A 15,753-nucleotide genomic window follows, 5' to 3' on the forward strand; every position below is an offset into this window, starting at 1 on the left:
AGTGCTTGCTTAAACCAGCTTGCTACATGTTCTGAATGTCCGAATTGGGAATCTGTGTCAAAACTTTGTTAGGAATTCTGTGATTCTTACTTGCTGGAAGTAAGTGAGATGGGGCATGAAGTTATTTCTAGGAGTTGGAGACATACCAAGTTTAGCTCAGATCTGGGCATCTTTGAAATACCTATACAAACTTGTTCCTACATAGTAACTTGCTACTTGGAATGAGAAAGTGCTTGCTTAAAGCAACGGGCTACATGTTCTGAATGCCCGAATTGGGAATCTGTGTCAAAACTTTGTTAGGAATTATGTGATCCTTACCAGCTGGAAGTAAGGGAGATGGGGCATGAAGTTATTTCTAGGAGTTGGAGACATACCCACTATAGCTCAGTTCTGGGCATCTTTGAACTACCTATACAAACTTGTTCCTACATAGTAACTTGCTAGTTGGAATGAGAAAGTGCTTGCTTAAACCAACGTGCTACATGTTCTGAATGCCCGAATTGGGAATCTGTGTCAAAACTTTGTTAGGAATTATGTGATCCTTACTAGATGGAAGTAAGGGAGATGGGGCATGAAGTTATTTCTAGGAGTTGGACACATACCCACTTTAGCTCAGTTCTGGGCATCTTTGAAATACCTGTACAAACTTGTTCCTACATAGTAACTTGCTACTTGGAATGAGAATGTGCTTGCTTACAGCAACGTGATATATGTTCTGAATGCCGGAATTGGGAATCTGTGTCAAATCTTTGTTAGGAATTCTGTGATCCTTACTAGCTGGATGTAAGTGAGATGGGGCATGAAGGTATTTCTAGGAGTTGGAGACATGCCCACTTTAGCTCAGATCTCGGCATCATTGAAATACCTATACAAACTTGTTCCTACATAATAACTTGCAACTTTGAATGAGAATGTGCTAGCTTACAGCAACGTGCTATATGTTCTGAATGCCCGAATTGGGAATCTGTGTCAAAACTTTGTTAGGAATTATGTGATCCTTACTAGCTAGAAGTAAGCGAGATGGGGCATGAAGTTATTTCTAGGAGTTGGAGACATACAACGCTTAGCACAGTTCTGGGCATCTTTGAAATACCTATACAAACTTGTTCCTACATAGTAACTTGCTAGTTGGAATGAGAATGTGCTTGCTTAAAGCAACGGGCTACATGTTCTGAGTGCCCGAATTGGGAATCTGTGTCAAAATTTTGTTAGGAATTATGTGATCCTTACTAGCTGGAAGTAAGGGAGATGGGGCATGAAGTTATTTCTAGGAGTTGGAGACATACCAAGTTTAGCTCAGTTCTGGGCATCTTTGAAATACCTATACAAACTTGTTCCTACATAGTAACTTGCTAGTTGGAATGAGAAAGTGCTTGCTTAAAGCAACCTGCTACATGTTCTGAATGCCCGAATTGGGAATCTGTGTCAAAACTTTGTTAGGAATTATGTGATCCTTACTAGATGGAAGTAAGGGAGATGGGGTATGAAGTTATTTCTAGGAGTTGGAGACATACCCACTTTAGCTCAGTTCTGGGCATCTTTGAAATACCTGTACAAACTTGTTCCTACATAGTAACTTGCTACTTGGAATGAGAATGTGCTTGCTTACAGCAACGTGATATATGTTCTGAATGCCGTAATTGGGAATCTGTGTCAAAACTTTGTTAGGAATTATGTGATCCTTACTAGCTGGATGTAAGTGAGATGGGGCATGAAGGTATTTCTAGGAGTTGGAGACATGCCCACTTTAGCTCAGATCTCGGCATCTTTGAAATACCTATACAAACTTGTTCCTACATAGTAACTTGCAACTTTGAATGAGAATGTGCTTGCTTACAGCAACGTGCTATATGTTCTGAATGCCCGAATTGAGAATCTGTGTCAAAACTTTGTTAGGAATTCTTTGATCATTACTAGCTGGAAGTAAGGGAGATGGGGCATGAAGTTGTTTCTAGGAGTTGGAGACATACCCAATTTAGCTCAGTTCTGGGCAACTTTGAAATACATGTACAAACTTGATCCTACATAGTAACTTGCTACTTGGAATGAGAAAGTGCTTGCTTACAGCAACGTGCTACATGTTCTGAATGCCCGAATTGGGAATCTGTGTCAAAACTATGTTAGTAATTCTGTGATCCTTACTAGCTGGAAGTAAGGGAGATGGGGCATGAAGATATTTCTAGGAGTAGGAGACATAGCAAGTTTAACTCAGTTCTGAGCATCTTTGAAATACCTATACAAACTTGTTCCTACATAGTAACTTGCAACTTTGAATGAGAATGTGCTTGCTTACAGCAACGAGCTATATGTTCTGAATGCCCGATTTGGGATTCTGTGTCAAAACTTTGTTAGGAATTATGTGATCCTTACTAGCTGGATGTAAGGGAGATGGGGCATAAAGTTATTTCTAGGAGTTGGAGACATACCAAGTTTAGCTCAGTTCTGGGCATCTTTGAAATACCTATACAAACTTGTTCCTACATAGTAACTTCCAACTTTGAATGAGAATGTGCTTGCTTACAGCAACGTGCTATATGTTGTGAATGCCCGAATTGGGAATATGTGTCAAAACTTTGTTAGGAATTATGTCATCCTTACTAGATGGAAGTAAGGGAGATGGGGCATGAAGTTATTTCTAGGAGTTGGAGACATACCCACTTTAGCTCAGTTCTGGGCACCTTTGAAATACCTGTACAAACTTGTTCCTACATAGTAACTTGCTACTTGGAATGAGAAAGTGCTTGCTTAAAGCAACGGGCTACATATTTTGAATGCCCGAATTGGGAATCTGTGTCAAAACTTTGTTAGGAATTATGTGATCCTTACTAGCTGCAAGTAAGGGAGATGGGGCATGAAGCTATTTCTAGGAACGGAGACATATCAAGTTTAGCTTAGTTCTGGGCCTCTTTGAAATACCTGTACAAACTACTTCCTACATAGTAACTTGCAACTTTGAATGAGAATGTGCTTGCTTACAGTAACGTGCTACATGTTCTGAATGCCCGATTTGGGAATCTGTGTCAAAACTTTGTTAGGAATTATGTGATCCTTACTGGATGGAAATAAGGGAGATGAGACAAGACGTTATTTCTAGGAGTTGGAGACATACCAAGTTTAGCTCAGTTTTGGGCATCTTTGAAATACCTATACAAACTTGTTCCTACATAGTAACTTGCTACTTGGAATTAGAAAGTGCTTGCTTAAAGCAACGGGCTGCATGTTCTGAATGCCCGAATTGGGAATCTGTGTCAAAACTTTGTTAGAAATTATGTGATCCTTACTAGATGGAAGTAAGGGAGATGGGGCATGAAGTTATTTCTAGGAGTTGGAGACATACCAAGTTTAGCTCAGTTCTGGGCATCTTTGAAATACGTATACAAAATTGTTCCTACATAGTAACTTGCTAGTTGGAATGAGAAAGTGCTTGCTTAAAGCAACGTGCTATATGATCTGAATGCCCGAATTGGGAATCTGTGTCAAAACTTTGTTAGGAATTATGTGATCCTTACTAGATGGAAGTAAGGGAGATGGGGCATGAAGTTATTTCTAGGAGTTGGAGACATACCAAGTTTAGCTCTGTTCTGGGCATCTTTGAAATACCTATACAAACTTGTTCCTACATAGTAATTTGCTACTTGGAATGAGAGAGTGCTTGCTTAAAGCAACGGGCTACATGTTCTGAAGGCTCGAATTGGGAATCTGTGTCAATACTTTGTTAGAAATTATGTGATCCTTACTAGCTGGAAGTAAGGGAGATGGGGCATGAAGTTATTTCTAGGAGTTGGAGACATACCAAGTTTAGCTCAGTTCTGGGCATCTTTGAAATACCTATACAAACTTGTTCCTACATAGTAACTTGCTAGGTGGAACGAGAAAGTGCTTGCTTAAAGCAACGTGCTACATGTTCTGAATGCCCGAATTGGGAATCTGTGTCAAAACTTTGTTAGGAATTATGTGATCCTTACTAGATGGAAGTAAGGGAGATGGGGCATGAAGTTATTTCTAGGAGTTGGAGACATACCAAGTTTAAATCAGTTCTGGGCATCTTTGAAATACCTATACAAACTTGTTTCGACATAGTAACTTTGAACTTTGAATGAGAATGTGCTTGCTTATAGCAACGTGCTATATGTTCTGAATGCCCGTATTGGGAATCTGTGTCAAAACTTTGTTAGGAATTATGTTATCCTTACTAGATGGAAGTAAGGGAGATGGGGCATGAAGTTATTTCTAGGAGTTGGAGACATACATAGTTTAGCTCAGTTCTGGGCATCTTTGAAATACCTGTACAAATTTGTTCCTACATAGTAATTTGCTACTTGGAATGAGAAAATGCTTGCTTAAAGCAAAGGGCTACATGTTTTGAACGCCAGATTTGGGAATCTGTGTCAAAACTTTGTTAGGAATTATGTTATCCTTACTAGATGGAAGTAAGGGAGATGGGGCATGTAGTTATTTCAAGGAGTTGGAGACATACCATGTTTAGCTCAGTTCTGGGCATCTTTGAAATACCTATACAAACTTGTTCCTACATAGTCACTTGCAACTTTGAATGAGAATGTGCTTGCTTACAGCAACGTGCTATATGTTCTGAATGCCCGAATTGGGAATCTGTGTCAAAACTTTGTTAGGAATTATGTGATCCTTACTAGCTGGAAGTTAGGGAGATGGGGCATGAAGTTATTTCTAGGAGCTGGAGACATACAACGTTTAGCTCAGTTCTGGGCATCTTTAAAATACCTATACAAACTTGTTCCTACATAATAACTTGCTAGTTTTAATGAGAAAGTGCTTGCTTAAACCAACGTGCTACATGTTCTCAATGAACGAATTGGGAATCTGTGTCCAAACTTTGTTAGGAATTCTGTGATCCTTACTAGATGGAAGTAAGGGAGATGGGGCATGAAGATATTTCTAGGAGTGGAGACATACCAAGTTTAACTCAGTTCTGAGCATCTTTGAAATAGCTATACAAACTTTTTCCTACAAAGTAACTTGCAACTTTGAATGAGAATGTGCTTGCTTACAGCAACGAGCTATATGTTCTGAATGCCCGATTTGGGATTGTGTGTCAAAACTTTGTTAGGAATTATGTGATCCTTACTAGCTGGAAGTAAGGGAGATGGGGCATGAAGTTATTTCTAGGAGTTGGAGACATACCAAGTTTACCTCAGTTCTGGACATCTTTGAAATACCTATACAAACTTGTTCCTACATAGTAACTTGCTGCATGGAATGAGAAAGTGCTTGCTTAAAGCAACGTGCTACATGTTCTGAATGCCCGAATTGGGAATCTGTGTCATAACTTTGTTAGGAATTATGTGATCCTTACTAGCTAGAAGTAAGGGAGATGGGGCATGATGTTCTTTCTAGGAGTTGGAGACATACCAGGTTTAGCTCAGTTCTGGGCATCTTTGAAATACCTATACAAACATGTTCCTACATAGTAACTTCCAACTTTGAATGAGAATGTACTTGCTTACAGCAACGTGCTATATGTTGTGAATGTCCGATTTGGGAATATGTGTCAAAACTTTGTTAGGAATTATGTCATCCTTACTAGATGGAAGTAAGGGAGATGGGGAATGAAGTTATTTCTAGGAGTTGGAGACATACCCACTTTAGCTCAGTTCTGGGCATCTTTGAAATACCTGTACAAACTTGTTCCTACATAGTAACTTGCTACTTGGAATGAGAAAGTGCTTGCTTAAAGCAACGGGCTACATGTTTTGAATGCCCGAATTGGGAATCTATGTCAAAACTTTGTTAGGAATTATGATATCCTTACTAGATGGAAGTAAGGGAGTTGGGGCATGACTTTATTTCTAGAAGTTGGAGACATACACACTTTAGCTCAGTTCTGGGCATCATTGAAATTCCTATACAAACTTGTTCCTACATAGTAACTTGCTACTTGGAATGAGAAAGTGCTTGCTTAAAGCAACGTGTTATATGTTCTGAATGCCCGAATTAGGAATCTGTGTCAAAGCTTTGTTAGGAATTATGTGATCCTTACTTACTGCATGTAAGGGAGATGGGTCATGAAGTTAATTCTAGGAGTTGGAGACATACCAAGTTTAGCTCAGTTCTGGGAATCTTTGAAATACCTATACAAACTTGTTCCTACATAGTAACTTGCAACTTTGAATGAGAATGTGCTTGCTTACAGCAACGTGCTATATGTTCTGAATGCCCGAATTGGGAATCTGTGTCAAAACTTTGTTAGGAATTATGTGATCCTTACTAGATGGAAGTAAGAGAGATTGGGCATGAAGTTATTTCTAGGAGTTGGAGACATACCAAGTTTAGCTCAGTTCTGGGCATCTTTGAAATACCTATACAAACTTGTTCCTACATAGTAACTTGCTACATGGAATGAGAAAGTGCTTGCTTAAAGAAACGTGCTACATGTTCTGAATGCCCGAATTGGGAATCTGTGTCAAAAATTTGTTAGGAATTATGTGATTCTTATTAGATGGAAGTAAGGGAGATGGGGCATGAAGTTATTTCTAGGAGTTGGAGACATACCCACTTTAGCTCAGTTCTGCGTATCTTTGAAATACCTGTACAAACTTGTTCCTACATAGTAACTTGCTACTTGGAATGAGAAAGTGCTTGCTTAAAGCAACGGGCTACATGTTCTGAAAGTCCGAATTGGGAATCTGAGTCAAAACTTTGTTAGAAATTCTGTGATCCTTACTAGATGGAAGTAAGGGAGATGGGACATGAAGTTATTTCTAGGAGTTGGAGACATACCAAGTTAACTCAGTTATGGGCATCTTTGAAATACCTATACAAACTTGTTCCTACATAGTAACTTGCTAGTTGGAATGAGAAAGTGGTTGCTTAAAGCAACGTGTTACATGTTCTGAATGCCCGAATTGGGAATCTGTGTCAAAACTTTGTTAGGAATTATGTGATCCTTACTAGCTGGAAGTAAGGGAGATGGGGCATGAAGTTATTTCTAGGAGTTGGAAACATACCCACTTTAGTTCAGTTCTGGGCATCTTTGAAATACATATACAAACTTGTTCCTACATAGTAACTTGTAACTTTGAATGAGAATGTGCTTGCTTACAGCAACGTGCTATATGTTCTGAAGGCCCGAATTGGTAATCTGTGTCAAAACTTTGTTAGGAATTATGTGATCCTTACTAGCTGGAAGTAAGGGAGATGGGGCATGAAGTTATTTCTAGGAGTTGGAGATATACCAAGTTTAGCTCAGTTCTGGGCATCTTTGAAATACTTATACAAACTTATTCCTACATAGTAACTTGCAACTTCTTATGAGAATGTGCTTGCTTACAGCAACGTGCTACATGTTCTGAATGCCCGAATTAGGAATCTGTGTCAAAACTTTGTTAGGAATTATGTGATCCTTACTAGATGGAAGTAAGGGAGATGGGGCATGAAGTTATTTCTAGGAGTTGGAGACATACCAAGTTTAGCTCAGTTCTGGGCATCTTTCAAATACCTGTACAAACTTGTCCCTACGTAGTAACTTGCAACTTTGAATGAGAAAGTGCTTGTTTACAGCAACGTGCTATATTTTTTGAATGCCCGTATTGGGAATCTGTGTCAAATTTTGTTACGAATTCTGTGATCCTTACTAGCTGGAAGTAAGGGAGATGGGGCATGAAGTTATTTCTAGGAGTTGGAGACATACCAAGTTTAGCTCAGTTCTGGGCATCTTTGAACTACCTATACAAACTTGTTCCTACATAGTAACTTGCTAGTTGGAATGAGAATGTGCTTGCTTAAACCAACGTGCTACATGTTCTCAATGCCCGAATAGGGAATCTGTGTCAAAACTTTGTTAGGAATTATGTGATCCTTACTAGCTGGACGTTAGGGAGATGGGGCATGAAGTTATTTCTAGGAGTTGGAGACATACAACGTTTAGCTCAGTTCTGGGCATCTTTGAAATACCTATACAAACTTGTTCCTACATAGTAACTTGCAACTTTGAATGAGAATGTGCTTGCTTAGAGCAACATGCTATATGTTCTGAATGCCCGAATTGGGAATCTGTGTCAAAACTTTGTTAGGAATTATGTGATCCTTACTAGATGGAAGTAAGAGAGATTGGGCATGAAGTTATTTCTAGGAGTTGGAGACATACCAAGTTTAGCTCAGTTCTGGGCATCTTTGAAATACCTATACAAACTTGTTCCTACATAGTAACTTGCTACATGGAATGAGAAAGTGCTTGCTTAAAGAAACGTGCTACATGTTCTGAATGCCCGAATTGGGAATCTGTGTCAAAAATTTGTTAGGAATTATGTGATTCTTATTAGATGGAAGTAAGGGAGATGGGGCATGAAGTTATTTCTAGGAGTTGGAGACATACCCACTTTAGCTCAGTTCTGCGTATCTTTGAAATACCTGTACAAACTTGTTCCTACATAGTAACTTGCTACTTGGAATGAGAAAGTGCTTGCTTAAAGCAACGGGCTACATGTTCTGAAAGTCCGAATTGGGAATCTGAGTCAAAACTTTGTTAGAAATTCTGTGATCCTTACTAGATGGAAGTAAGGGAGATGGGACATGAAGTTATTTCTAGGAGTTGGAGACATACCAAGTTAACTCAGTTATGGGCATCTTTGAAATACCTATACAAACTTGTTCCTACATAGTAACTTGCTAGTTGGAATGAGAAAGTGGTTGCTTAAAGCAACGTGTTACATGTTCTGAATGCCCGAATTGGGAATCTGTGTCAAAACTTTGTTAGGAATTATGTGATCCTTACTAGCTGGAAGTAAGGGAGATGGGGCATGAAGTTATTTCTAGGAGTTGGAAACATACCCACTTTAGTTCAGTTCTGGGCATCTTTGAAATACATATACAAACTTGTTCCTACATAGTAACTTGTAACTTTGAATGAGAATGTGCTTGCTTACAGCAACGTGCTATATGTTCTGAAGGCCCGAATTGGTAATCTGTGTCAAAACTTTGTTAGGAATTATGTGATCCTTACTAGCTGGAAGTAAGGGAGATGGGGCATGAAGTTATTTCTAGGAGTTGGAGATATACCAAGTTTAGCTCAGTTCTGGGCATCTTTGAAATACTTATACAAACTTATTCCTACATAGTAACTTGCAACTTCTTATGAGAATGTGCTTGCTTACAGCAACGTGCTACATGTTCTGAATGCCCGAATTAGGAATCTGTGTCAAAACTTTGTTAGGAATTATGTGATCCTTACTAGATGGAAGTAAGGGAGATGGGGCATGAAGTTATTTCTAGGAGTTGGAGACATACCAAGTTTAGCTCAGTTCTGGGCATCTTTCAAATACCTGTACAAACTTGTCCCTACGTAGTAACTTGCAACTTTGAATGAGAAAGTGCTTGTTTACAGCAACGTGCTACATTTTTTGAATGCCCGTATTGGGAATCTGTGTCAAATTTTGTTACGAATTCTGTGATCCTTACTAGCTGGAAGTAAGGGAGATGGGGCATGAAGTTATTTCTAGGAGTTGGAGACATACCAAGTTTAGCTCAGTTCTGGGCATCTTTGAACTACCTATACAAACTTGTTCCTACATAGTAACTTGCTAGTTGGAATGAGAATGTGCTTGCTTAAACCAACGTGCTACATGTTCTCAATGCCCGAATAGGGAATCTGTGTCAAAACTTTGTTAGGAATTATGTGATCCTTACTAGCTGGACGTTAGGGAGATGGGGCATGAAGTTATTTCTAGGAGTTGGAGACATACAACGTTTAGCTCAGTTCTGGGCATCTTTGAAATACCTATACAAACTTGTTCCTACATAGTAACTTGCAACTTTGAATGAGAATGTGCTTGCTTAGAGCAACATGCTATATGTTCTGAATGCCCGAATTGGGAATCTGTGTCAAATCTTTGTTAGGAATTATGTGATCCTTACTAGCTGGAAGTAAGGGAGATGGGGCATGTAGTTATTTCTAGGAGTTGGAGACATACCCACGTTAGCTCAGTTCTGGGCATCTTTTAAATACCTGTACAAACTTGTTCCTACATAGTAACTTGCTACCTGGAATGAGAAAGTGCTTGCTTAAAGCAACGGGCTATATGTTATGAAAGCCCGAATTGGGAAACTGTGTCAAAACTTTGTTAGAAATTATGTGATCCTTACTAGATGGAAGTAAGGGAGATGGGGCATGAAGTTATTTCTAGGAGTTGGAGACATACGAAGTTTAGCTCAGTTCTGGGCATCTTTGAAATACCTATACAAACTTGTTCCTACATAGTAACTTGCTAGTTGGAATGAGAAAGTGCTTGCTTAAAGCAACGTGCTACATGTTCTGAATGCCCGAATTGGGAATCTGTGTCAAAACTTTGTTAGAAATTATGTGATACTTACTAGATGGAAATAAGGGAGATGGGGCATGAAGTTATTTCTAGGAGTTGGAGACATACCCACTTTAGCTCAGTTCTGCGCATCTTTGAAATACCTGTACAAACTTGTTCCTACATAGCAACTTGCTACTTGGAATGAGAAAGTGCTTGCTGTAAGCAACGGGCTACATGTTCTGAATGCCCGAATTGGGAATCTGTGTCAAAACTTTGTTAGAAATTATGTGATCCTTACTAGATGGAAGTAAGGGAGATGGGGCATGAAGATATTTCTAGGAGTTGGAGACATACCCACTTTAGCTCAGTTCTGGGCATCTTTAAAATACCTATACAAACTTGTTCCTACATAATAACTTGCTAGTTGGAATGAGAAAGTGCTTGCTTAAACCAACGTGCTACATGTTCTCAATGCCCGAATTGGGAATCTGTGTCCAAACTTTGTTAGGAATTCTGTGATCCTTACTAGATGGAAGTAAGGGAGATGGGGCATGAAGATATTTCTAGGAGTGGAGACATACCAAGTTTAACTCAGTTCTGAGCATCTTTGAAATAGCTATACAAACTTGTTCCTACAAAGTAACTTGCAACTTTGAATGAGAATGTGCTTGCTTACAGCAACGAGCTATATGTTCTGAATGCCCGATTTGGGATTGTGTGTCAAAACTTTGTTAGGAATTATGTGATCCTTACTATCTGGAAGTAAGGGAGATGGGGCATGAAGTTATTTCTAGGAGTTGGAGACATACCAAGTTTACCTCAGTTCTGGACATCTTTGAAATACCTATACAAACTTGTTCCTACATAGTAACTTGCTAGTTGGAATGAGAAAGTGCTTGCTTAAAGCAACGTGCTACATGTTCTGAATGCCCGAATTGGGAATCTGTGTCAAAACATTGTTAGGAATTATGTGATCCTTACTAGCTAGAAGTAAGGGAGATGGGGCATGAAGTTATTTCTAGGAGTTGGAGACATACCCCCTTTAGCTCAGTTCTGCGCATCTTTGAATTACCTGTACAAACTTGTTCCTACATAGTAACTTGCTACTTGGAATGAGAAAGTGCTTGCTTAAAGCAACGTGCTACATGTTCTGAATGCCCGAATTGGGAATCTGTGTCATAACTTTGTTAGGAATTATGTGATCCTTAATAGCTAGAAGTAAGGGAGATGGGGCATGATGTTCTTTCTAGGAGTTGGTGACATACCAGGTTTAGCTCAGTTCTGGGCATCTTTGAAATACCTATACAAACATGTTCCTACATAGTAACTTCCAACTTTGAATGAGAATGTACTTGCTTACAGCAACGTGCTATATGTTGTGAATGTCCGAATTGGGAATATGTGTCAAAACTTTGTTAGGAATTATGTCATCCTTACTAGATGGAAGTAAGGGAGATGGGGCATGAAGTTATTTCTAGGAGTTGGAGACATACCCACTTTAGCTCAGTTCTGGGCATCTTTGAAATACCTGTACAAACTGGTTCCTACATAGTAACTTGCTACTTGGAATGAGAAAGTGCTTGCTTAAAGCAACGGGCTACATGTTTTGAATGCCCGAATTGGGAATCTATGTCAAAACTTTGTTAGGAATTATGATATCCTTACTAGATGGAAGTAAGGGAGTTGGGGCATGAAGTTATTTCTAGGAGTTGGAGACATACACACTTTAGCTCAGTTCTGGGCATCATTGAAATTCCTATACAAACTTGTTCCTACATAGTAACTTGCTACTTGGAATGAGAAAGTGCTTGCTTAAAGCAACGTGTTATATGTTCTGAATGCCCGAATTAGGAATCTGTGTCAAAGCTTTGTTAGGAATTATGTGATCCTTACTTGCTGCATGTAAGGGAGATGGGTCATGAAGTTAATTCTAGGAGTTGGAGACATACCAAGTTTAGCTCAGTTCTGGGAATCTTTGAAATACCTATACAAACTTGTTCCTACATAGTAATTTGCTACATGGAATGAGAAAGTGCTTGCTTAAAGAAACGTGCTACATGTTCTGAATGCCCGAATTGGGAATCTGTGTCAAAAATTTGTTAGGAATTATGTGATTCTTATTAGATGGAAGTAAGGGAGATGGGGCATGAAGTTATTTCTAGGAGTTGGAGACATACCCACTTTAGCTCAGTTCTGCGTATCTTTGAAATACCTGTACAAACTTGTTCCTACATAGTAACTTGCTACATGGAATGAGAAAGTGCTTGCTTAAAGCAACGGGCTACATGTTCTGAAAGCCCGAATTGGGAATCTGAGTCAAAACTTTGTTAGAAATTCTGTGATCCTTACTAGATGGAAGTAAGGGAGATGGGACATGAAGTTATTTCTAGGAGTTGGAGACATACCAAGTTAACTCAGTTATGGGCATCTTTGAAATACCTATACAAACTTGTTCCTACATAGTAACTTGCTAGTTGGAATGAGAAAGTGGTTGCTTAAAGCAACGTGTTACATGTTCTGAATGCCCGAATTGGGAATCTGTGTCAAAACTTTGTTAGGAATTATGTGATCCTTACTAGCTGGAAGTAAGGGAGATGGGGCATGAAGTTATTTCTAGGAGTTGGAAACATACCCACTTTAGTTCAGTTCTGGGCATCTTTGAAATACATATACAAACTTGTTCCTACATAGTAACTTGTAACTTTGAATGAGAATGTGCTTGCTTAGAGCAACGTGCTATATGTTCTGAAGGCCCGAATTGGTAATCTGTGTCAAAACTTTGTTAGGAATTATGTGATCCTTACTAGCTGGAAGTAAGGGAGATGGGGCATGAAGTTATTTCTAGGAGTTGGAGATATACCAAGTTTAGCTCAGTTCTGGGCATCTTTGAAATACTTATACAAACTTGTTCCTACATAGTAACTTGCAACTTCTAATGAGAATGTGCTTGCTTACAGCAACGTGCTACATGTTCTGAATGCCCGAATTAGGAATCTGTGTCAAAATTTTGTTAGGAATTATGTGATCCTTACTAGATGGAAGTAAGGGAGATGGGGCATGAAGTTATTTCTAGGAGTTGGAGACATACCAAGTTTAGCTCAGTTCTGGGCATCTTTCAAATACCTGTACAAACTTGTCCCTACGTAGTAACTTGCAACTTTGAATGAGAAAGTGCTTGTTTACAGCAACGTGCTATATTTTCTGAATGCCCGTATTGGGAATCTGTGTCAAATTTTGTTACGAATTCTGTGATCCTTACTAGCTGGAAGTAAGGGAGATGGGGCATGAAGTTATTTCTAGGAGTCGGAGACATACCAAGTTTAGCTTGTTCTGGGCATCTTTGAACTACCTATACAAACTTGTTCCTACATAGTAACTTGCTAGTTGGAATGAGAAAGTGCTTGCTTAAACCAACGTGCTACATGTTCTCAATGCCCGAATTGGGAATCTGTGTCAAAACTTTGTTAGGAATTCTGTGATCCTTACTAGATGGAAGACAGGGAGATGGGGCATGAAGTTATTTCTAGGAGTTGGAGACATACCCACTGTAGCTCAGTTCTGGGCATCTTTGCAATACCTATACAAACTTGTTCCTACATAGTAACTTGCTACTTGGAATGAGAAAGTGCTTGCTTAGAGCAACGGGCTACATGTTCTGAATGCCCGAATTGGGAATCTGTGTCAAATCTTTGTTAGAAAGTATGTGATCCTTACTAGATGGAAGTAAGGGAGATGGGGCCTGAAGTTATTTCTAGGAGTTGGAGACATACCAAGTTTAGCTCAGTTCTGGGCATCTTTGAAATACCTATACAAACTTGTTCCTACATAGTAACTTGCTAGTTGGAATGAGAAAGTGCTTGCTTAAAGCAACGTGCTACATGTTCTGAACGCCCGAATTGGGAATCTGTGTCAAACCATTGTTAGGAATTCTGTGATCCTTACTAGCTGGAAGTAAGGGAGATGGGGCATGAAGTTATTTCTAGGAGTTGGAGACATACCCACTATAGCTCAGTTCTGGGCATCATTGAAATACCTATACAAACTTGTTCCTACATAGTAACTTGCTACTTGGAATGAGAAAGTGCTTGCTTAAAGCAACGGGCTACATGTTCTGAATGCCCGAATTGGGAATCTGTGTCAAAACTTTGTTAGAAATTTTGTAATCCTTACTATATGGAAGTAAGGGAGATGGGGCCTGAAGTTATTTCTAGGAGTTGGAGACATACCAAGTTTAACTCAGTTCTAGGCATCTTTGAAATACCTATACAAACTTGTTCCTACATAGTAACTTGCTACTTGGAATGAGAAAGTGCTTGCTTAAAGCAACAGGCTACATGTTCTGAATGCCCGAATTAGGAATCTGTGTCAAAACTTTGTTAGGAATTATGTGATCATTACTAGATGGAAGTAAGAGAGATGGGGCATGAAGTTATTTCTAGGAGTTGGAGACATACCAAGTTTAGCTCAGTTCTGGGCATCTTTGAAATACCTATACAAACTTGTTCCTACATAGTAACTTGCTAGTTGGAATGAGAAAGTGCTTGCTTAAAGCAACGTGCTACATGTTCTGAATGCCCGAATTGGGAATCTGTGTCAAACCATTGTTAGGAATTCGGTGATCCTTACTAGCTGGAAGTAAGGGAGATGGGGCATGAAGTTATTTCTAGGAGTTGGAGACATACCCACTATAGCTCAGTTCTGGGCATTATTGAAATACCTATACAAACTTGTTCCTACATAGTAACTTGCTACTTGGAATGAGAAAGTGCTTGCTTAAAGCAACTGGCTACATGTTCTGAATGCCCGAATTGGGAATCTGTGTCAAATCTTTGTTAGAAATTATGTGATCCTTACTATATGGAAGTAAGGGAGATGGGGCCTGAAGTTATTTCTAGCAGTTGGAGACATACCAAGTTTAACTCAGTTCTGGGCATCTTTGAAATACCTATACAAACTTGTTCCTACATAGTAACTTGCTACTTGGAATGAGAAAGTGCTTGCTTAAAGCAACGGGCTACATGTTCTGAATGCCCGAATTGGGAATCTGTGTCAAAACTTTGTTAGAAATTTTGTAATCCTTACTATATGGAAGTAAGGGAGATGGGGCCTGAAGTTATTTCTAGGAGTTGGAGACATACCAAGTTTAACTCAGTTCTAGGCATCTTTGAAACACCTATACAAACTTGTTCCTACATAGTAACTTGCTACTTGGAATGAGAAAGTGCTTGCTTAAAGCAACGGGCTACATGTTCTGAATGCCCGAATTAGGAATCTGTGTCAAAACTTTGTTAGGAATTATGTGATCATTACTAGATGGAAGTAAGAGAGATGGGGCATGAAGTTATTTCTAGGAGTTGGAGACATACCAAGTTTAGCTCAGTTCTGGGCATCTTTGAAATACCTATACAAACTTGTTCCTACATAGTAACTTGCTAGTTGGAATGAGAAAGTGCTTGCTTAAAGCAACGTGCTACATGTT

Source organism: Diceros bicornis, chromosome 12, assembly GCF_020826845.1.
Source record: "Diceros bicornis minor isolate mBicDic1 chromosome 12, mDicBic1.mat.cur, whole genome shotgun sequence".
Lineage (NCBI taxonomy): Eukaryota > Metazoa > Chordata > Mammalia > Perissodactyla > Rhinocerotidae > Diceros > Diceros bicornis.